The sequence below is a fragment of the Anabrus simplex genome, chromosome 6 (genome assembly GCF_040414725.1).
Source record: "Anabrus simplex isolate iqAnaSimp1 chromosome 6, ASM4041472v1, whole genome shotgun sequence".
Classification (NCBI taxonomy): Eukaryota; Metazoa; Arthropoda; class Insecta; order Orthoptera; family Tettigoniidae; genus Anabrus; species Anabrus simplex.
In genome coordinates this window covers 256,060,064-256,084,820 of record NC_090270.1, presented here as the reverse complement: position 1 = coordinate 256,084,820, position 24,757 = coordinate 256,060,064, and the positions used below count along the sequence as shown (strand labels likewise).

The 24,757-nt window shown below is 38.2% G+C and overlaps 1 protein-coding gene across 1 annotated transcript in view; it reads right to left on the bottom strand.

Moving 5' to 3' along the window:
* Positions 1-24,757, bottom strand: part of pcm (pacman) — a 668,873-nt gene that overhangs the window by 381,558 nt on the left and 262,558 nt on the right. The window lies entirely within an intron of this gene.

The window sequence follows — 24,757 nt, the reverse complement described above, 5'->3', positions numbered from 1 at the left end:
GTGAATCATGAGTCATGGGAAAATTAAGGTGCAGAACTGCATCAAAAATTTCCATCACAATCACTACTGATCTGCATTTAGGGCAGTTGCCCAGGTGGCAGATTCCATATTTGTTGCTTTCCTAGCCTTTTCTTAAATGATTGCAAAGAAACTGGAAATTTATTGAATATCTCCCTTGGTAAATTATTCCAATCCCTAACTCTCCTTCCTATAAACAAATATTTGGCCCAATTTGTCCTCTTGAATTCCAGGTTTATCTTCACATTGTGATCTTTTCTACTTTCAAAGACACCACTCCAACTTATTAGTCTACTGATGTCATTCCACGCCATCCCTCCACTGACAGCTCGGAAAATACCACTTACTGCAAGTTATAAAATTCATTGCTTTTTAATCCGTATTGAAAGTAACTCCTTTTAAAATGCGTGGAATTTATAGTGTGTTATTTTCCACCCATTCAATACAATCAATCATAAGATTTAGGTTCTTTCCTCATTAAACTATGAACATGGGATATGTTTCACCCCCCCCCCGTGTGTGCGCGTGCACCGCGCACCAAACCTATTCCATGCAAGCAACTCCCCCACATGTGTAACCCGCAAGCCAATAGCCCCACCTTCGCAAGACCACTCCCCTCCACCAAGACGACACACATACAATATGTGAAGCAGAACATCGGTGACCACCAGTGCTCACACATCAAGGTAACATTCAAGTGGGCAAAAGGTAAGCGTTAACACAGCAACACTTACAGTTTTTAGGTCACCCTCTCCCCATCTTGTTTCTTACATTTTAAATCTGGTTAATTCTAACTTGTTATATACACCCGACAACGTGACAACACAACTGTCCCACAGCCCGTTCTCTTTTTGATCAACAAGCTAACATTAGAATGCCACATCATCAATGCAACACGCCAATAATAATCTTAACGACGTCATTGACAACAAAAATCCTTTATATGAGGCAACTCCGAGGTTAATCCAGGCCGTAAATCAGAATAAAGTCCCCAGTTTATTTAAATTACAGCACGCATGCGCTCCAATTGCCACGCCTAATGCTGGGATCGCCCGATCCAATTTGAGTAACACCTCTCCAGCAACAACATACGCGCACAAATTGAAACTCACTCTCGCTTCCCCTCTACGCTCCACCCCTCCGTTACGACACCAATACTTCACTACGAGTAGTAAGGTTAGTCCTTCAGACGCAACCGGAACAGATGTTTCCAGCTAACTTTGACAAGATAAGTAATTTCGTCCACTTTTATGCGATAAACACTTTCACTTTACAATTATGATTATATTGGGCTCTACAGTCACATTCTAAATTCCTTTTTTCTCTTATTCAGTTACAGACATCTCATAATTCCTCCCAAGGTTGAACAATGCACCAATGGGAATGTTAATCAACAAGAATGGCACAATATTAAAAAAAAATTATCAGATGAGCACCAATGAACAATACCAACAATGTTTCCAACATACATGCTTTAAGCTATTAAACATTACCGTCCAACCATGCTTCTTTCTAAAGGAACAATGAAATCCAACACGATCGACTTTAACCACAGTGGAAAATTCTAAATTCCCATGGAGGGAATTAAATATTTTTCACCAACAGAGCATGTAAAAAAAAAGTCAAAAACATATCAGATGTAAGGCTTTTCAGGCGTTTGCTCTATTAACCAGCGTTTCGTCTTAGGTCTGACATATGCAGTTATCAGACTGTGCCTCTTATAAGGGCTTCTGATAAGTTCACCTGCATACACCCCAGCGTCAGTGGGTAGGGTCTGACACATCCCACTCTGATGAGTCTAGTGTCAGACCTAAGATGAAACGCTGGTTAATAGAGCAAACGCCTGGAAAGCCTTACATCTGATATGTTTATGACATTTTTTTTTTTAAACCACGGTTCCAGTTTTGCAACAATATACTTATGATAATGACCACGACCACCTTTGAATGAACAAGCTGTAAAACCTTCAACCTAATGTTCATCCATAAGTTGGAGAAGCCCCAATTCACGTTGTGATCAATCTCTAGTCAAACAGTTGGAGACACTACAATTCATGCTGTGATCAACCTCTAGCCAATACGTACACATTTGCATAACTTTCATCCAGACGTCTCAGACGTACTCTAGTCATTGTAAAATAAAATATTTTATTGCTCCCTTGTTCACAAATTCTGGCATTTACGTACATATTTGCATAACTTTCATCCAGACGTCTCAGACGTATTCTAGTCATTGTAAAATAAAATATTTTATTGCTCCCTTGTTCACAAATTCTGGCATTTAGTTAATGTACATATTGTAAACTATGTAAATATGTAATAAGCATAAAACCATTGCATGTAGTATTTGATATTCATTTAAGTTTAGTATTACTGTAGGTTCCAATGTTAATAGAGTTAAGATTTTACCTTAAGATTAGTATTAGGCTGAAGATGCCCAAAACTAGGGCGAAACATGTCCGTAACTAGTGTTTATATTTCATGGAGTTTGTAATCACTACAAAATATAATTGTATTGAATAGGTGGACACAGTAATTTTATTCAAGAAATAATTTTACTTCAATACAGAACAAAATGAGATTAGTTACTTGTAAGTTTAAAAACCCTTCCTAAAAATTCAACCCTTTCATTTAATGAACAAGAATATCAGAAACTCATCAATATGAATCCCAAATTACCTCTGCCAAACATACATAAAAAAGATGTCCCTATTCGTCCTATTATCAACAGCAGAAATAGTCCGACTTATAAAACATCACAATTTCTTCATAAATTTATTAAAAAACACTATAAAGTCCACAATGATTACCTAATCAAAAACTCAATTGATCTCCGTGAAACCTTATAAAAATTGAATCTGCAACCTCATCACAAAATGGTTTCCTTCGACATTACTAATATGTATTCAAACCGGTCAAAACGTTTTGAAATTATAAAAAATAATCTGTCTAGCCATAGTACATTAAGTTCAGTAGAAATTGAGGAATTCATAAATTTACTAAGTTTTGTTTTGTGCAACAACTATTTTACATTTAATAACAATATTTACAAACAGGAAGGTGTAGCTATGGGTGACCCTATAACAGGGATACTCGCCAACATATACATGGATAACCTTGAGCATAACTAATAATATTAACGGCCTGTGTCTTTGGCTTCGCTATGTTGATGGTACATTGGCAATAATTGATAGCGACTGCAACAATAGCGATAACATCCTAACATACTTAAACAATTTAGATAGTTGCATCAAATTTACTAAGGAAGATCAAAACAACAATTCAATTAACTTTCTAGATATCACAATCACAAGAGTATCAGACAAACTTGATTTTCAAATTTTCAAAAAAACCTTCCTTTACCCCTACAACCATAAAACATAGTTTGTTGCATCCACAATCACATAAAAGCAGGCATCATTTTACACCTTGGTTTATAGAGCATTGAAATTCTCCTTTCGATAGGTAATCTACAGAAGGAATTTAACATCGTAAAGGAAATTGCACGCTTCAATGGATACAATCCAATAATGATTAACAAAATAATCAATAAAGTGAAATTGAAGTCAGTCACTAATCTTTCTCCCATAAAAACTGTAACTACTGCAAACTATTGAAATACTGAACAGATAAACGTTGACTCAAATAAGTGTAAATAACAAGGATAATGGGCGCCACCTGCAAAACACTTGCAGGAATATTTAATTATGTAGAGCAACGAGCCACTCCCTCTCCCAAGGCGACGGTCATCAGGCTGACGAGGCTCCAGACTTGCTTTGTAACCTTACCTGTTGCTATATAACCCCTGAAATTAAATTTGGGTAACATGCCAGGTTCAGTCTCACTCCACTGACAAAAGACTCACTTAAAGTTTGATTCTATGACTTTACTCCCAGAATAAGAACTAATATGTGACAAACACCAACAAAAATAAACACTTATGCAACCCACTTAGTGCTTGCTGTTTACATAGAGCTAATATACACAATACTACCCAACAAAATCATCTCTTCACGAGATTTATTCGTTTGCCGTCTACAAAGGCAAATTACAAATCATTAAAATCATCACTAAAAATCGAACATCATTATACTTTTAACATACCTCCAGGTAAGAGCCTCTTCGCACTCCACTGTTACCGTGAATCCTAATCTGGTAGAGAAAAGTACGACGACTATTTCTCTACATATGGATGCAACCTTCTTTACTAACAGCATCCCTAACCTTATTTACACTTCTTCGTCGTCTTGAATTTCTTTACAATTGCTGGCTGGACAGACAGTGTTACATGTCCGGAGGCAAGCAAACAGCAAAATTCTCCACCAACTGAAGCTGCATACTCGGGTGACAAGTTCCAAACAAACACTTTCTTTTACAGAAAGTCCACTGCAAAGCCGGTAAGTCGTTGAGATTATACCATGTTCACTCCGTAACAGATACTCCAAACAATAGCAGATCGTATAGCAAACTGCGCAAATACGTCGCTCCCGCAGACCAGTACAAATGAGAAACACACAGTATCAGCATCAGAGTCAGAAACACAATGAGAATCAGAATCAGAATCAGAATGACTCGCCGCACACGCGTACACACTTATATATGCTTGCTACACGTGGTTATCGCGTCCTGAAAAGTTTACTGGTAGCAACGCTCACACCGGCACTTCTTCCCGCGTCACTCTGTCAACCCATACCTCGCTCAAAACAAAGCCCTTGCATTGGCTATCGAGTATATGATGTGACATAGATCGTCCACTCATGTATGTCCACATTGATTCACTCCAATTCTTCAACCGATACAACCTGCCGTACCCCGTGTTTTCAAGCCACCTGTTGCAACACATCCAACTGACTTCAACCGTCCTTCCCGATATAGTCGCAGTTTTCCCAGTTGCACAATCCTTACGGCTAGGCCATATTTACAGACTCTTACCCAAACGGAAATTTATACAAAATATAATGATGAACATATGCAATATTCCCTAACTATACATTCTTCTTATAATATTACGTTTTTACATGGTAAATAAACAAAATTACATGATTTTAACCTAACAAACTATATACGAAAATTTCCTAACCTAAAAACTCGGGGATCGTACATACGTACGGTTACAAAACTAACAATTTAAATACGCAACCTTCGCTTATGCTGACCGTACCATATATCAAGTCACCAATCCCATAAAAAAAACGAAAATCAAATTGCTTTCAAGACTTGGAACTCAAACCGAAATTTGATTTTCAATCATAACTCAATTCTATCAACAATAAATATTCTGGTTTGGGCATTTATAGACTTAAATGTACTTAGTGCAATTATTCTTATGTTAGGCAAACTGGGAGAAGCTTTTTTAACTAGATACACTCAAAAAGATAACAAATTTCCGGCTATGAGTAATCATATGAGAGACTACAATTGAACGCGATAACCAGATTTTTAAAAAAAATTTATAAAGGCAGGCTCATGACCGAATTCTAAACAATTTATATTTTAAAAAATCAGAAATACAATGTAAATCAAAACTTAAACAATCCCATAGACATTAAAAAGTCTCCTTTATGAACAATTACCAATTCTATTCCATCAGTTAAATCTACAAGATAATATTTTGCCTAAGGTTTCAAAAACAAAAACAATAAACACTCCCATCAGGCCGATAAACACATCACGTCTCTCTTCTCCACCAGACACAAGCAACTCCCCATCACGCGCAACCCGCAAGCCAATAGCCCCGCCTTTGCAAGACCACTTCCCTCCACCAAGACGGCACACATACAATATGCAAAGCAGAACATCGGCGACCACCAGTACTCACACATCCAGGTAACTTTTTTTAAATTTTTTAGTTGCTTTGCTTGCAAGCTGTTCACCTCATGACCGTATCGATGAGTACAATCAACAAATTAATTTCTTTATTTTTTGCAAAGTGGTCGAAACATGTCCTGTATGTGCTAATGTATTATTAATTTTGCTCAACGCAAAAAATAAAGTATCGATTAGGTGGTTTTAAAAATTAATTTGTTGATAGTTGCTTTACGTCGCACCGACACACAACACACATAGATAGGTCATATGGCGATGATGGGACTGCAAAGGCCTAGGAATGGGAAGGAAGCAGCCGTGGCCTTAATTAAGGTACAGCTCCAGCATTTGCCTGGTGTGAAAATGGGAAACCACGGAAAACCATCTTCAGGGCTGCCGACATCTCCTGGATGCGAGCTCACAGCTGCACGCTCCTAACCGCATGGCCAACTAGCCCAGTAACACTCAAGTTACAGTTTTATTCATTTAGACCAATTTTTCAATCCCAATCTAAACCTCAATGAAATATCAGAAAAACCTAACATCCTTTTCGACTTCTTAATCGAAGTCTTTAGAAGCATTAAATCCACGAATAAGAAATCGATCTTTTATGCTCTGCACAACACTCTCCTATGCTGCACACCACCACCACCCCATCCCCCGACCCACCTTAAACCTCGCCTTCCCACCACTTCCCCTCCCCTTCCCCCCTTGAACCCACATCCCCAACCTTCTCCTGCGTCTCCCAGCTCCCCTCTACCACACACCCAACTCACTCACGTCCATCCATGCTCAGTCCACACTTCTTCTCACAACACACAACAAGTACAATGAATAAGGCAAGTCCCATATTCTGTCATATGCGGCCACGAATTTGCTTCACACCTATTTCAAGCAAACCGCTTTACTAAGTTTTTCTTTCTTTTTAGGCTTTACTATCTATACTGAGCTGAGAAACTTTAATTTAAATTTCAACCTCATTCAACCACCCAACTTCAGGTATACTACTGGCTAAAAACAAATATCAGATGGCCTTGCCAACTATACATTATACTGGACCTTAACTTATATCTTCACTGATATTAATAGAAGTGTGGACATTAATTTTATTTAATCATCATATACATCAAGATTTTTTACTCTCACTCACCAACTTTTATTATACAACACCAATGTACCATACTAGACTATACCGCCTGGAATGCATTACATCACTCCATAATATTTTATCCATTGTTTATTTAGTCCTAAATGTAAAACTGTAACCATTTGTACTTTGCATTGCATGTATATTGTACTCAGTAGAGATCGGGCCAGCTAGGAAGACATCTGGGAGCGCATGCTCACTTTGGACTATCTCGCGTAGCGTATCCCCTCCTAACAGAGCTCCTGCTACAAGGACAGATCAGTGCATAAGTTTACACTCAGCTGCCGCGCTCTGCTTTCTAATTTCCCGTTGAATAGTAACTGTAGTTAGTGGTGGTGTACATTAGGCCTGTCTGCGACAGTATGGAAGGCGTTATAAGTAGCCTGCATCATAAGGTGCTAAAAAGTCAGACTCGTGCAGCAATCTTGAACGTTATAGACTTGATGGAAAGGGAGGCAATGGAAGAGAAGTTCGTGATAGATTGTAAAAAGTGCAGGAAAGAGTAGCAGCAGCTGTTGGAGTGTCAGAAAGTTCTTTGGTACGGATTAAGAGCGAAAAACGAAATAATTAGGAAAACCTATGGATAGTCTGTTTGAAACACCAAACAAAAACAGAATGCGCACAAAGAATATTACTGGATTGGACGACTTTGACGAAGGTGGCGTATGTCGTATTGTTAGCAATTTTTATTTAGATGAAAAATGTTTACCGACAGTTTCAAAAATTCGTGCAAAGTTAGGTCAAGACTTAAAGTTCAAAGGATCCAATACTAGTGTCAAGCGAATTCTTCAATCATTAGGATATCATCAGAAAGAAACTAACACTAACAAGCACATCCTAATGGAAAAACATGACATAAAATACAAAAGGTTTGTTCATTAAAAAAATGCCCAGTATCGGGCGGAGGATAGTTGTACATGCTGGCGGTGAAATGGGTTTCATCGAGAACTGTCTGCTAATCTGGAAGTCTGGCAGCAAGAGTGGCGACTACCACGATGACATGAATAGTGACTTTTTTTTTTTTTAAGAGAATGAAAGATATGAAAGATAACTTCCACCTCGCAGTGTTCTCGTGATTGACTACGCGTCATATCACAACAAGGAAGTAGATCGTGCTCCAACCTCCAGCTCACGTAAAGTGTCGATGATCTCTGGCTAGTGAAAAGGAACATTCCACACCGTGAGACGATGTACAAACACGAGCTTTATGAGCTTATCAAACTGCACAAGCCGGCACACAAAACCTACGTCCTAGATGAACTCATGGAACAGTACGGACACTCGGTCTCTAACTTCTGTGACATTGTTCGAGCCACACCAAGTGGGATCTCTAACCTATCGTTCGCGAAGGGTCTAAGGCATCTTCACCAAAATACACATTATCACCATAATATCCGTGTATATCATTAATTTCCAATAAGAGAATTGACCATGAAGGTGTTTCAATTACTACGAGATGTAACGAAAAGTGAAACGAAACGGCATAAAAGTCGCGGTTTTTATTTTCATCGGGTATATCATGATTGCAATATTCTGATACCATGATGTATAGTTTGAGCATGTCCGGCTCTATGGCTAAATGGTTAGCACGTGTTGGCGTTCAGTTCAAGGAGTCACAATCGGATTTTAACTTTAGTTGGTTAATTCCAGCCGTGTGCGTGAGCCAACTCACGCATCAGGACTGATCTTAGGTAGAGCACTGCCTTCGTGATAAACAGGCCATACTATAACTCTGATGATGTCACGCTTTGGGTGGAACTTGGAGGCGATACGTATCCACTCCACTTGAATAACACACTCGTTTAAATTACTTAAAAAACAGTTAACACCTTATAAAACCAAAAATTATTCATAAATATTAGTTAGATCTGACGTACAATGCATATCCTTCCTCGTAATGTTCTCTTCCTCGCGTATATCCGTTCATTTCTGTGAATACAGGCTAACACTTTTGAGACATATTCTTGCGATTTCTATCCATTTTCTAGTCCATAGCTGCCAACTTTTAGAAATCAAATATAGGAAGATTTTTTAATTCTCAGATTTCATCACATATATTGCGGCACGGTCTAAGTGAAAAAAGGACAAGATAAAAGGCATGCATACCTACAGTTACAATGTGATTTGATCATTAAATTCAAAATCTTAAACTAAAAAAACAAAACTAAAAAAAAAACATTAAAATGGTTACAAGAAAATGTACCTAATCACTCTCATTTACGACATATACAAACGAATAATAATACAGTTGAACCTCGATCCCTCGAACCTCCATTACTCAATTTTCAGTATCTCTAACTAACTTAGATTTTCCGGCCGTTTGTCCTATTCTTCACGTGTATTTCCTTCTCTATTCTCGAAATTCGGTTATACAAATTTCTCGATTTTTCGAAGCAAAGATTTCCTCCCTTGAAGCAAAAAATACTCTGTAACTCAAATTTTGTGCAACATTAACTGTGCAATACGGCATTTGCGGTTTGTTAGGAACAGTTAACAAGTAAAGAAAGGGTTCCACCAAAGCTGGAAACTAATATGACGGGAACCAAAAAACTCGAACTTCTATTGATCGGAAAGTCGGCAAAGACTCGCCATTTCTCGGGTGTCAATTAATTACCTGTCACGTACGAAAGGAAGTCCGGAAGTTGCGGATGACAAGCTCGATTTACGAAACTTCGCTGCGTCGTATTGACGAAAAGTTTCAACAGCAAGGGAGGAAAGGTTAACCACAACAAACAGAAGAGACTAACGGATTTTTTCCAAACGTGTTAATGGAGCTATGTTTCGTATTTCACTACTGTATGTACTGTATCCTGTCTTCTAAAAAGTTATTATAATAAGTGTTATAATTAAAGTGATGCCATAAAATAGAATTTCTTTGTACATTTTTAAGTACCAGTACCGTTAAACATAATGTATTCAGTAAAAGCCCGTATATACATATGAATCAATTATGTGCTATACATGCTCAAAATCGGTATTCTCTATATCTCAAAATTTCGATAACTCAAAATAAAAATTATCTCCCGAGGTGATTCGCATAATAGTTTCCTTTATTAGACTGTAAAATGAACGGAAATTTAATTTTATAGGTATCTTTGAACACTTGGAGATAACGTTTGTTATTTTTTTTGGCCATAACGTGAAGAGAAAATACCAGAAAGTATCACCGACACAACTCCCTCAAATACATTCAACTCATTAAAATTACGAAGAATAAACAAAAATGCAGTGAAATACACGAAACTAGCACATACAAAACAGATCAGTATGTCTCATACATTATTAACATACGACTTTGACACGGGGAAAAGCACAGAACCGCTAGAAAAAACACGTAGCATACAATTCCAACAAAATTACGCACAGAAACGATGTTAATAGTGCGCAAACCACAGAATAATAAACTCATTCTTTCGTCCTGATTAACTGAGCCGCTAGCGCTCACTAAGCCTCTCTTGCTTGTAGGATAATTGCCATACCGAATCCCCAGCCGTAAAGCACACATGCTGCTGTAGCGAGCAGGAAACACGATACACGAAGGCGACAGACAATACACTCGCAAAATAAAGCATCAAATAAAAAGCTTGAAAACGAGGTTGGGTAAATTACACAAACACATAGGAATTTATACTTTATCCTAGGAGAAGAGTATTGACTGTACTGGAGGTTATATTGGTCAAAAATAGGAAGAATTAAAAATAATTTGGAAAATTGGAAGACTAGTTAAAAAACGGAAAGTTTCCGGGCAAATCAGAAGAGTTGGCAGGTATGCTAGTCAATTGGAACATTCACATCATACACACAGACAGAAAACAACCAACCAATTACCAATACAATATACTACAAATGTAAATTATTTCTGTACCACCAATTCAGTACCTACAAGAAAGATAACGAGTAAGCTAACATCCTACAATAACAAAACATTTACTGTCACGTTCATGAAACTCAGTTCAAAAAATGTAGATTTTTAAACAGCAAATAATGCCCATACAATTATTTTCATATTCAGTTTTCATGGAATAACCCTGTTCCATTGCCTATGGTATGAAATTCGATGTGAAAAATCTCAGCTGTGTTATTTCACAATATATTTCTACCTAAAATGGTAAAATGCATAAATTGGATTTGAATTTTAAAATACACCGAATTCAAATAAGCCGTAAGTCTGACTATATAAAAATATATCTAATGTTACCCATGTTTTTGACATACATACATAGATACATACACTTACATTATCATTATAGCCTGTTATGCCTTTCAGCGTTCAGTCTGCAAGCCTCTGTGAATTTACTAACCGTCGCCACAATCCTCGATTTGCAACTAGTGTTGTACCTCATTTAGATCTATACCTCTTATCTTTAAATCGTTAGAAACCGAGTCTAACCATCATCGTATTGGTCTACCTCTACTTCTCTTACCCTCCATAACAGAGCCCATTATTCCTCTAGGTAACCTACCCTCCTCCATTTGCCTCACATGACCCCACCACCGAAGCCGGTTTATGCGTACAGCTTCATCCATCGAGTTCATTCCTAAATTAGCCTTTATCTCCTCATTCCGAGTGCCCTCCTGCCATTGTTCCCACCTGTTTGTACTAGCAAACATTCTTGCTACCTTCATGTCTGTTACTTCTAACTTATGAATAAGATTTCGCTCCCGTAAAGCAAAGTTGGTCTGAAAACAGACCGATGTAAAGATAGTTTCATCTGGGAGCTGACTTCCTTCTTACAGAATACTGTTGATGGCAACTGCGAGCTCACTGCATTAGCTTTATTACACCTTGATTCAATCTCACTTACTATATTACCATTCTGGGAGAACACACAACCTAAATACTTGAAATTATCCACCGGTTCTAGCTTCGTATCACCAATCTGACATTCAATTCTGTTAAATTTCTTACCTACTGACATCAAATTAGTCTTCGAGAGGCTAATTTTCATACCATACCGATTGTACCTATTCTCAAGTTCCAAGTTTCAGCACAACCTGCCATTAGGACCAAGTCGTCAGCATAGGCCAGACTGCTTACTACATTTCCACCTAACTGAATCCCTCCCTGCCATTTTATACCTTTCAGCAGATGATCCATGTAAATTACGAACAACAATGGTGAAAGTTACAGCCTTGTCTAACCCCTGTAAGGACTCTGAACCAAGAACTCATTCTACCATCAATTCTCACTGAAGCCCAATTGTCAATATAAATGCCTTTGATTGATTTTAATAATCTACCTTTAATTCCATAGTCCCCCAGTATAGCGAACATCTTTTCCCTCGCTACCCTGTCATATGCTTTCTCTAGATCTACGAAACATAACTGCCTATTCCTCTCATAGCATTTTTCAATTACCTGGCGCATACTGAAAATCTGATCCTGACAGCCTCTCTGTGATCTGAAACCACAATGGTTTCCATCAAACTTCCTCTTAACGACTGATTGCACCCTCCCTTCCAAGATGCCAATGAATACTTTGCCTGGTATACTAATCAACGAGATACCTCGATAGTTGTTGCAATCCTTCCTGTTCCCTAGCTTATAGATGGGTGCAATTACTGCTTTTGTCCAATCTGAAGGTACTTTACCAACACTCCATGCTAATCCTACTACTCTATGAAGCCATTTCATCCCTGCCTTCCCACTATACTTCACCATTTCAGGTCTAATTTCATCTATTCCTGCTGCTTTATGACAATGGAGTTTATTTACCATCCTTTCCACTTCCTCAAGCATAATTTCACCAACATCATTTTCCTCCTCCCCATGAGCTTGGCTGTTCGCAGCACCACCAGGATGATTTCCTTTTACATTGAGAAGATGTTCAAAATATTCCTTCCACCTCTCCAGTGATTCCCTGGGATCTATTATGAGTTCACCTGAATTACTCAAAACACTGTTCATTTCCTTTTTCCCTCCCTTCCTAAGTTTCTTTATTACTGTCCAGAAAGGTTTCCTTGCTGCTTGACCTTTCCAGGTTATTACCAAAATCTTCCCACAACTTCTTTTTGGATTCAACAACTATTTGTTTCGCTCTGTTACTTTCATCTACGCACAAATCCCTGCCTACTTCGGCCCTTGTTTGGAGCCACTTCTGATAAGCCTTCTTTATACGCTTACAAGCTGCTCTCACTTCATCTTTCCACCAAGATGTTCGCCTTTTTCCATCTTTACACACAGTTGTTCCTAGGCATTCCCTTGCTGTTTCTACTATAGCATCCCTGTATGCCACCCATTCACTTTCTATATCCTGAACCTGCTTACTGTCTACTGTTCGAAACTTCTCACTGATCATATCCATGTACTTCTAATTTCCTCGTCCTGGAGATTTTCTACCCTTATCCGTTTGCAGACAGATTTCACTTTCTCTATCCTAGGCCTAGAGATACTTAGTTCACTACAGATCAGATAGTGGTCTGTATCATCGGAAAATATCCGGAAAACTCGTACATTCCTAACAGATTTCCTGAATTCAAAGTCGGTTAAGATATACAGTAAAACCTCGTTAATTCGAAGTCACTGAGACTCAAAAATCGGACTTCGAATTACATGATTTCGAATTAACCGCCAATTCGCAATTCAGAAGTACCAACCCTTATCGCGTTACAAAATATTCTATGGCCCGTTACTGCATGCAGTTAACATTGATTTACAGTTTATACCCTTCAAATGCCATGAAAAAAGAACTATTTCCAAAATGTATCCAAGAAGGTGCATTTACAGTATTCAAGTAATGCACTCGGATATCTCACTAGCAAACATAACCTCACGCAACGAAAGAAAGAAGGAAAAAAAAGCACGATTCAAAGACGAGGAGAAATCTATGCTGGCTCTCATGTGCAAGTGCTTTATTAATTGGATTACTATACTTTACGCATTTTAGATGCCTTGTATTTACAAAGGAAGTACCTGATACCCTTAAAAACGAACTTTTCTATGACTCTATCCTTGTACGATTTCCCGGCATGGCACTTCTCTCGTACTTCAGAAATGTAGTCATTTGCGGCGTCACAAAGTATTCTAAGACCCATTAAAACATGCAATCACCTCGATTCACAGTTTAAACCTTTCTAATGCAATGGAAAAAATATTTCCGAAATGTATCCAACAAGGTGCATTTACAACGTTCAAATAATGCACTTGGATAAATCACTGACAAACATAACCTCACGCAACGAAAGGAAAAATCACACAATTCAAAGACGAGGATAAATTTCAAAGACGAGGATAAATTATACTGGTCCCCCTGTGCAAATGCATTATTTTTTGGATTTCTGTACTGTTTCCATTTGTAGATGCTTTGTATTAGCATGGAAAGTAAGCGACGTCCTTAAAACATTGTGGTTTATCGAACTTTCCTATGACAAGGGGATAAAGTTTCTCGCTTCCATCAAATGTGCATTGCAACGTACTACTATGACCCATTTAAAACCATAAGACCGTTTGGGCTTGCATTAAAATAAAGCAATGCAGTTTCACCGGCAATGACAATATTGTTCGGTGACTACGAATTTATTATCTGAGCTACGCTTTTTCGTCAACTGTCGGCATCGCCAGTGTTCGCGGATTCTGTTTTTCCGCACACTGCCTGTTGCGTGATATTACGGCGTTCCTTAAAAGGTTAAATACAAAAGAATTCCGATTTCATTCAACTTAGCAATCGTGAAGCGCACTGTAGACCCACCGAAGTGCGTCTAAGTGCGGAAAGCTATCCTTCCACGTTTCGGAACGCGCGTTCTATTGTGACGCGGAGCGGATACATTTCGAGTTGAAATTACTCTAACATACCGTATTTCACGGCATAATCGTCGCACTTTTTATACCAAAATTTTCGAAAAAAATTGTAGGGTGCGACCATTATACGATGAATATTTAATACCAGTATTTGTATTACTCAAAAAATGTATTTATAACTAAATTGTATTTGATACAAATTTAAGATGCACGTAATACTCGCGTTTATACATCAAAATAATTAAAATAGTCTAAAACAAAATTCATAATTTTTCGCAACAAATCGGCGAACGTTTTTCCAACCTGAAAATAAAAATGAACGTATTAAGTTAATTTGTCATTAATTTGAGTATTAAAGATAAAATATTACACTTGCAAAAAATTATCGCTTTGTTGTGAAATGCGGACTTACCGGTACGCAATTTATTCCAAATCTTCAGTGTCGCTATCGCAGGTTTCGCTATCTGATGCGCCATCCGCGCCTCTGTTAATACCAGTATCAGATTCTTCGTCTCCCTGCCACACTGCGTCATCTTCGGAACCGTCTAGTGCATTCGAAATCCCAGTCCTTTTGAAGCTCTTGGAGACTAGTTCAGGTGGTATAAGATCCCAACTCTTCTTCACCCACGAGCATAACAAGTCCAAGGGTGGACGCCTGATATTTCCGGCGGGCGTCAATTGCTGATCGCCGCTCATCATCCACTCGTTGTAAAATCGACGTAAGTGGTCTTAAAGGGTTTATTAACACATACGTCTAGTGGCTGCAAAGCAGATGTTAGGCCACCAGGAATGACTATCAGTCGTGTCTTATTTGTAGTGAGATTTGCTTCGCTTCGTTCACGAGGTGACCTCGGAAACTATCTAAAACAAGCAGAGCTGGTTGTTTTAGTAGTGCACCAGGTCTTCTATTCCACACAGTTTTAACCCAGTCCAGCATGAGTTCTACATCCATCCAACCCTTTGGTTGCACTCGTACATGAATTCCACGGGGAAACTGTATATTCTTAGGCATCGTTTTCCTCCTGAAAATGATGTAAGGCGGCAACTTTCTCCCGTCAGCTGTAATGGCTAGCATTGCCGTGCATCGCAACTTCTCACTACCGCTGGTTTTCATTAATACACTCCGTGATCCTTTTAGCGCAATAGTGCTGTTGCGAGGCATATCAAAAAAAGATTGGAGTCTGATCGGCATTACCGATTTGAGAAAGCAAGTACGAAGTTTCCTTCCGCAAACGTATGACAAATCGGTGAAAATTTACAATCTTGTCTGTGTAATCAGCAGGCAACTTTTGGCTTAGTGTTGTTCTCCTTAGCACTGACAGATTGTGTCGTCGCATGAACCCCTCAATCCACCCACGAGTCGCCTTAAACCGAGTTACCGGTATGTTGTGTTTGCGTGCTACCTCCTGTCCCTTAATTTGTAACATTTCATATGATACACTGCAGCCATTGTTACGTATTTCACTGACGTACCTAAACACTTCTTCGTCAATTATAGGAAACTTCCCTGTTTTAGGACCTCTAAACGCGCGTCTAGAAGGGTTTGTGCTTTTTAGCTTGTTTTTTACTTTCCGCCAGTCACGCACCAACTTTTCACTCACAGAAAATTTTCTTTCTGCAGCTCTGTTCCCGTGCTGTTCAGCGAAGGCAATTACGCTTAGCTTGAAGCCCGCAGATTAGTTTCTATATTTACCCATAATCGCTTATAAATGCTTCACACGTTAATGTTTTGCGATATAAATGACTTTCCGTAATTGTTCACTATTAAAACAAATTATTTCTGCAAACACCCAAAACACAAATTAAAAACTTAAATTCTCACGCACACATGTCTACAGTAATCATGTAAATCTGAAACAAATAAATGCATCTGTGATCTGTCCATTCCAGGGCAGCCAATACTGTTAGGCAGCAAGGAAGCATGCAACAATTTATCAGTTTAGCTCGTTGGTTGCGACACACTACTGCGCTTGCGCAAAGCTCGCAAACCGGAGCTCTAGCTAGCGCGGTGTAGATCTACTGTATAGTTGACTGTATTCCGAGACGTCAGTAACAAACATTCATTTTTTTCAATTTCTTTTAAACATACGGTAATTAGGTTAATATTTCTTCCCAGTTATTGATGATTTTACATTACATTACTGACGAGTTTATAAAATAAAACTTTAATAGCATTGGATAATAATTATCTTGACTGCTTGGATAAAAGTTTTCATCCCATGCCCGGACACTTATGACGTAGTAGTAAGATAAGAGTCTAGCGATGACAACTCAGACATCGTAAATAATTCGGCTGAATAATTCCGTGGAAATCTGCGTTATCGTCTTGGATTTCACTTCGTGCGCAATAACACAGGAGCCGGCCCCATGGTGTAGGGGTAGCGTGCTTGCCTCTTACACGGAGGCCTCGGGTTCAATTCACGGCCGGGTCAGGGAATTTTACCTGTATCTGAGGACTGGTTCGAGGTCCATTCAACCTACCTAGCCAATATTTCCTGGCGACGTTGCTGATAAGCGATAACTTACAGCCTTACGTATTTCAAATGGGAACTCATAATATGTAGGTGGTGAATAAATAGTACACTGTCTCGCGACCACTTTGTCAAACTGCCGATAGTCTACCGGTAAGCCATGCGTCGTACATATACCGGTATTATTTATTTATGCGTTGTGCAACATGTCGCAAACGTGACTGTGTTGCCAAATTGCCCATAAACCATACACGTATTTAAATTGCGCACTCATGTGCAACTTACGTTGCAGCTCCATTTACCTTTTAACCAGATTAGTGAACAAAATTTGGACGTGCGACGATTATGTAATTAAAGGTTTAAAGTCCGATTTTTGTATTGAAAATAAAGGATGCGACGATTACGCGGTGGCGACGATTATGCCGTGAAATACAGTACTATTATTTTAAAATGTAAACGCAGTTTCGAATTAAAAGTCTGAATTTCGGTAATGGGGCCGACATTGTACTTCGAATTACGAATTATCCGTATTTCGAATTAAACAATTTAAATAACATGGAAAACTGTATCTCATGTTTCCGGGAACAAGAGCTTCTTCGAATTAGACGGGATTTTGAATTAACCAATTTCGAATTATCGAGGTTCTACGGTAGTCTATTATGGATCTGGTACCCCTAGCCTCCTATGTGTAGCAGTGAATAGCCTTATGCTTGAAGAATGTATTTGTAACTGCTAAACCCATACTAGCACAGACCTCCAGCAAACGCTTCCCATTCCCATTACCCTCCGTATCTTCCCCTCATTTACCAATCACCCTTTCGTATCCTTCAGTTCTATTCCCAACTCTCGCATTGAAATCGCCCATTAGCACTATTCTGTCCTTGCTGTTGACCCTGACCACGATGTCACTCAATGCTTCATAAAACTTGCCAACTTCATTCTAATCTGCACCCTCACATGGTGAATACACGGAGATAATTCTAGTCCTAATTCCTCCAACTGACAAATCTACCCACATCATTCTCTCGTTTATGTGCCTAACAGAAACTATGTTGCGTGCAATGGTATTCCTGATAAAGAGCCCTACCCCAGACTCTGCCCTTCCCTTTCTAACACCCGTCAAATACACTTTATAATCTCCTATCTCTTCCTCGTTATCTCCCCTTACCCGAATATCACTTACTCCTAACACATCCAGACGCATCCTCTTTGCTGACTCAGGCAGTTCTACTTCCTTTCTTCCATAAGCCCCATTAATATTGATAGCTCCCCATCGGATTGCATTTCATTCGCCAAGTTGTTTCCAAGGAGTCTCTCGCCTGTCAAATGGGAGTGGGACTCCGTTACTCCCATAGGTCCGAGGCTTGCTTAAAATGTTCTGAGCTCAGTAAATTCATGAAGCAGGATGCTACCCTACTTGCACATAGTCCAAGTGAGGATCCCTCCTCTAACGGTTTATGGACCACCGGTGAATTGTGTAGTCCTACCCGCCTGAGCACAAGGAGGGCCAGGACTCAGAATATGTCCGAGATGCCCACTCCCATTCCATAGCAACTGGTATCCCGACTCTCAGCACCACTTACTAGGCCACTCAGCCGTTGCCCATGGTTCACGAACTAGGACGTGACTACAGTAACCCACACCATGAACCAAAATAAACTATAAAATTAAAACACTGCAGAGCGATATTCTTAACCTATAGCCTCACATAAATATAAATATAAATATAAAGATTAGCAGGGGCGGGGACGGAGGGAGTTACCTTTAAGGGGAAGCCAACAGTGCGTAAGCTCAACACTCCGCCCACCTCCTTCTCTCCACTACACCCCTCTCCCTCAATTCCACATCTTCAACAGCCAATAGTGCGCAAGCTCAATGCTCCGCTCATTTCCTTTCCTCCATCACATCCCCCTCCCTCAGTTCCACACAGATACAACACACAACATTCAAATCTTATTCGTTTCGAGACCATACAGACAACCAGTTCATACCACAAAAATCGAGAACGTAAGTAATTGAATACATATCATTTCGCCTAATTTAACCGTTTTTTTCCCCTCTAAACTTCATATCTTTTTATTCTCTTTTCATTACAGTTTCTTCACCATATATCCTTCAATAGTAAATCTGGTGGAATGATAGGGTAAAGATTCAAGTGAAGGAAAAGAAAATGGCATAGAAAGCATGGAAAACATCTAAGACTGAAGAAAGTAGAAGAAAATATGTGGAGGCAAAGAATTTGGCCAAGAAAGTATTGGAGGAAGAAAAGAGGAAAAGCTGGGCCTTATTTACACAGACATTGAGAGATGATATGCAGGGCAGCAATAAATTACTGTATGGTATCTTAAGAAACAAAAAGAGAGATCAAGTAAACACCAGATTTGTGAAGGATGAAGGCGGCATAATTTTAACAAAGCCAGAAGAAATAAGAAATAGATGGAGAGAATATTTTCAGAAGCTGCTGAACGGATGACAGTCATTCAATGGACGACCAGGAAAGGCAATTAGTTGACGAAGAAATGGATAAAGAAATGACAATGAATGAAATTGAAATGGCAGTAAGAAAGATGAAGAATGGAAAAACTGCTGGAATAGATGAAATTTCAGTGGAGATGATAAAGGCAGCTGGAGCTGTAGGCCTGCAGTGGACATATCGGGTTCTCAGGAATGTCTGGGAGAATAAGGAGGTCCCTGAGGATTGGCAAAAAGGAATGATCATCCCAATTTTCAAGAAAGGTGATAAGAAAGTTTTGAAGAACTACAGGGGAATTACTCTAATATCCCATGTTGCTAAGATAATGGAAAGGATACTGGAAAGTAGAATAATTGATGGTTATGAATTTCATGTTTTTGGTCCGTATTGAACAATATATAAGTAATAATAATAATAACTTAAATGTTTCCACCTTTTCAATACAATATATTCACAAGATTACAAAATTATACGGTACTAGTTTCGACCCATCTAGGGGTCATCATCAGCCGTATTGGAGCAAAGATCATTTGTGGCGAAATCCTAAGACACAAATGATCTTTGCTCCAATACGGCTGATGATGACCCCTAGATGGGTCGAAACTAGTACCGTATAATTTTGTAATCTTGTGAATATATTGTATTGAAAAGGTGGAAACATTTAAGTTATTATTATTATTACTTAAAGTAGAATAAGGTTGAGGGTTGAGAAGCAAGATACAGGAAAATCAGTTTGGTTTCAGAAGTGGAAGGTCAACAATAGAACCCATTTTCATTATGAGACAACTAATGGAAAAGCATTGGGAGTACGGGAATGATATGGTGATGACATTCATTGATATTGAAAAGGCATATGACAGTGTCCCTAGGACGAAAGTTTGGGACAGTCTGGTGCAAAAAGGAATTGGACAGGGATTAATAAAAATGATCATGGTATTGTATAAGGAATGTTGTAGTTGCGTGCAAACACAAGTTGGCAGGACAAGTTGGTTCAAAATAACTAGTGGGCTGAGACAGGGAAGTGTTCTATCACCAATCCTGTTTACAATAGTCATGGATGACATCATGAGAACAGCAAAACCAGCATATGGAGGAAGAGAAATGAACATGATGTTATTTGCAGATGAAATTGTGATTTGGGGAGAAGACGACAGGAAGGTTCAAGAACAGTTGAATGTGGTGAATGGGAAGATTGAAGAATGTGGATTGAAAATAAGTGTAGAAAAGAGTAAAACTCTTGTTATGACTAGAGGGGAGAAAGAAGGGAAAGGTCAGATTAGACTTGCAGACAAGCACCTGGAAGTAGTGGAAATGTTTAAATACCTGGGGAGTGAATTAATGGAGAATGCTCGACTGGATGCTGAGATTAGTAAAAGGATTCAAGCTGGAAGTTGTTTCTATCATAGTGTAAGAAATATGTTATGGGACAAAGATGTGCTAATGGAAGCAAAGGATACTATGTACAAGATGTATGATGTACCCATAACAACTTACGGAGCAGAAACTTGGACAATGACAAAGAAGGATGAGAGTCGAATACAGGCGGCCGAAATGAAATTTTTGAGGAGTATGATACAGAAGAGTAGAAGAGACAAAATAAGGAATGAGAAAATCCGGGAAGAAATTGGAGTGGAAAAAATGAATGATAGAATAGAGAAGAGCCGACTAAGATGGTTTGGGCACATAAAGCGAATGAGCGACGAAAGAATGCCAAAAAAGGTGATGGAAATGCAAATCCAAGGAAGGAAAGGCCGCGGACGACCACGATTCAGATGGAAGGATACCATTCAACGCAGCATTATACAAAGAAACCTGGACTGGGACACAGTGTTGGAGGAGGAGTGGTGGAAAGACCGAAGAAAGTGGAGAGGAACCATATTTGCCCCTACCCGGCTACAGCTCGATAAGGGGAAATGATGATGATGATGATGATGATGATTAAATCTATATTCAAAGCTACAGCCAACAACAAGTAAGAATGTTCCCATTTAACTATCAGTATACGAGTTAGCAAAGATCTATACGGCAACATTCAATTATTAACTCTTTATCACTCCTTCAACAAAATTACAGAAACCGCGAACCCACTTCGTAAATAACGAGATTAATGGATTGGTGGATCCAACTTTATAATCTACATTGCACCATACTACAGTTTAATATTACAAGTTTTCAACAAGAAAGTTTTCAGCGTCATCTTACGTGGCAACTAAGGTCCATTAACCTTCTCTTCAACATGTAAATCAAGTTGCTTCCAGCCGAATTTCACTCGAACTTTGATACGGCAACTTTAGCCGTAGACGATCTTGTTGTTATATGGTTAAGGCCTAGTTTGTCCATTTTATAAAATTTTAAAATTACTAGTGTAATATCATACCAACTTCAACCTTTTCTTCGCAAACATTTTAAATGAAGTTTCAATTGTAAATTATTATTTAAGAACTCATAACAATTTCTCACATTGTATAATACTCATTCCAATCTTATATTCTCATTTTTATTTTTTTTACCATGACAATCAGAATCCTGATTTTTTATCTTTGAGTATGAGTGTAAAAAGGCTGATGATGCCCTTTTAAAGGGCGAAACATGTCCCTTCAAATTTTAGTTTAATAGGATGTAAGTCCTAACTGTGGAAATTCAATTGTATTGAATAGGTTGATCCTAATAAATTTTGGTAATATCTTAAACTAAGTGGTACGTTCCGAGCTGTCAGCGGAGAGATGGTGTGGAATGACATTAGTAGACGAATAAGTTTGAGTGGCGTTTATTAAAGTAGGAAAGATCACAATATGAAGATAAAGTTGGAATTCAAGAGGACAAACTGGGGCAAATATTCATTTATAGGAAGGGGAGTTAGGGATTGGAATAACTTACCAAGGGAGATGTTCAATAAATTTCCAATTTCTTTGAAATCATTTAGGAAAAGGCTAGGAAAACAACAGATAGGGAATCTGCCACCTGGGCAACTGCCCTAAATGCAGATCAGTATTGATTGATTGATTGATTGATTGATTGATATTGAATATAATCGTAAGTTAAAAGTTTTCAGTCTGTCGAACACACAAGTTAAATAAAAATATTACACCATAACATACCTGTAAACAAACACATTATTAAACAAGGAATAAAAATGCACACTATTGAACTCGTTAAGATGTTTCTGCAGGAGACAAGGAAAAAGAACATGTTAAGAGAGAAAATGTACTACTGAATACACAAATTAAAACTATCCAAGAGGGATATGGAAACACTAGATAAGATTTTTTCCGATATGATGTCATTCCGATATGTCATTTTACGTTGTGTATCTGCGAGTACAGTGAAAACTATATCTACTGTTTCTAAAGATGAGCAGAGATTATTAAAAGATGTGAAAAACATGAGAACAAATATGTAAACCTTTTCCGCAGGGGATTATAAAACAACAGTGCACTGAAAGGTGTAAAAAACCACCAGACAATGAAAACAGTTGCATCAGGGCCCATAAAAATATCAAAGTATTATTGCAGAGCACAATCTTTCTAAAACAAATGGTAGTAGAAGACTTTTATTTCGGATCAGAGAGTTATTAAACATTATTTTCTAGTCACACTCTTAGACAATGAATTGGAAGTTACACTCACTCTCGACCATGTGCGACTGAAAATTTGGCCGCCATTTTGAATAGAAAAAAAAAATTTCAATTCGACCATCTTGAATGATCGAATCGAAACTCGAAGGTGCGAGTTTCAACATTCACACTACCTCTGCATGCTTAAAGACGCAAGTGCCAGTCCACTTTCTGACAGATTTTAATTTAGTCTTCACTAGTAAGAAATTTCATGACTTTTTCTGAATCCTTAACTAGGCTGATGCAAGACAAATATGTGCCACACTAGTCAACTTCACACGATTATGTTCCTAATCCAGATGTAGGCTATCAGGCGACAAATATTCGCTCCCCTTGACTGTACCATACAACAAAAAATCAATTTTTAATTTCTGAATGGAATGCAAAATACAAGCATAAACAGGCTCACTGTGTTATTCAGCAATCTCGCTGCTAACTGGCAAGCAAAACTGAACATTCCTGAGGCTAATGCCTTGCTCCCCGAAGTTGCAACTTATCCTGTGAAGTTCAGAATTTCCAGGTTTTTTCCCATTATCATGCAACTGTGGCGAGGGCTCTTTCTTACCCAAATTGGAAATCGTGTTCCTTTCACAAGGGATGACAAATAACATTTCCAGGGCTAGGAAAAATGTGATTGTACTAAACAGTCATAGCGAAAATTCGTGACGCAATAAGTAATGTATTTTTCTATAGATTTAATATGATGAGAATCGGGACTTCAAATTGACAACATGCTAAGAGGGATGAGGAACGCACTAATGAGGTTCTACTGTGTTTTATTTTATTCCTTGTTTAATAATATGTTTCTTCACTGCTATGTTATAGTGTAATATTTATATTTAACTTGTGTGTTTGACAGACTGAAAAGCTTTAAAGTTACATTTCAATGAGTTGACACGGGAAAGTATAACTTCCTTCTTAACAAAATCTAATATAATTAGAAAGAATGCTTTCCCAGAGTTTACATGCAACACATGTCAACATCACCCATTTCTTTGTATACTGGGACTAATCTAGAAACTTTTTTTTTTTTTTTAATGGAAGCCATTCTTTTTCAGTGCTTAGTTAATGTAATTAATAAGTTCTTCTAGTCTACGAAAACATGAAATTTAACAATTAGAACACTGTAACATACCTGTTACTAATATTTTTTACAGGTATGTTATGTTCTGAGTGTTATACTTTGTTTTAAAGGACTGAAAAAAAAAAAAAAAAAAAAAAAGTTATAATATAGCAACTCTCCATTCATTTGGTATAGCTCCTTCATGCAAACAGTAATCATATAAGAACTTCATATACTACATCACAACTCACAGCTTTCATTTTAGTATATCTCCAGAAATCATCAATTCCAGCAGCTTTTCTAGTTATCAACTATTGTATCTTTTTGTAAATTTCAGTATTTTGCTAGTATTGGTCACTTCCTCTACCTAGACAGTATCCTTATATCCTTATATCTGCTGACTAAATACTTCTTATTCCTGGAATGTCCAC